A 560-nucleotide genomic window follows, 5' to 3' on the forward strand; every position below is an offset into this window, starting at 1 on the left:
GAGAATAGTGAGTTTTTACCAGAAAAGTGAGTAAAAGTGAGTTTTTTCAAAAAAGTGAGAAAAAGTGAGAAAAGTGAGTCGCTGGCAGCCCTGCTCGGCCAGTGCAGCGTAGCACGGGTCAGGCGGGTCCAGCAGACCCGACACGGGTCAGACGGGTCGAGGCGAATAGCAGTAGGTCCACGCTAACCCGAGATGGACCGCATAGCGTAAGGCGGGTCTGGCTCACCCGACTGCAATGCGAGCGGGTCGCGTGCCCCTTTAATCAACCACTCGGCCCAGGTGGGCCGCGAAAACGAGATGTCAGCACTCCGGTCTATATTTTGTTTAGAGATGAGCGAACAAGTTCGCAGTCGAACGAACTCGAACGAACAGCGAACTGTTCGTGTTCGTTCGTCATTGAACACAGGGTGTTCGAATCCAAACTGTTCGTGGACTGACCGAACAATTTTTCGTCGTCGAACAAAACTGTCCTGGTCGACTTTCCTCTTATTTGCCATAAACGTGAAGTAATTTGAAGACCCCCCCCCCCCCCCCTCCCCTCCCCATCTTCCCTGATCAGC

At 53.0% G+C, this 560-nt stretch overlaps 1 protein-coding gene across 1 annotated transcript in view; it reads right to left on the bottom strand.

The window, feature by feature from the left end:
* LOC113214632 (uncharacterized) overlaps window positions 1-560 on the bottom strand; it is a gene marked incomplete in the record, with an annotated part of 53,626 nt that overhangs the window by 14,879 nt on the left and 38,187 nt on the right.

This window comes from Frankliniella occidentalis, unplaced genomic scaffold (genome assembly GCF_000697945.3).
Source record: "Frankliniella occidentalis isolate FOCC.00 unplaced genomic scaffold, Focc_3.1 Scaffold308, whole genome shotgun sequence".
NCBI lineage: Eukaryota > Metazoa > Arthropoda > Insecta > Thysanoptera > Thripidae > Frankliniella > Frankliniella occidentalis.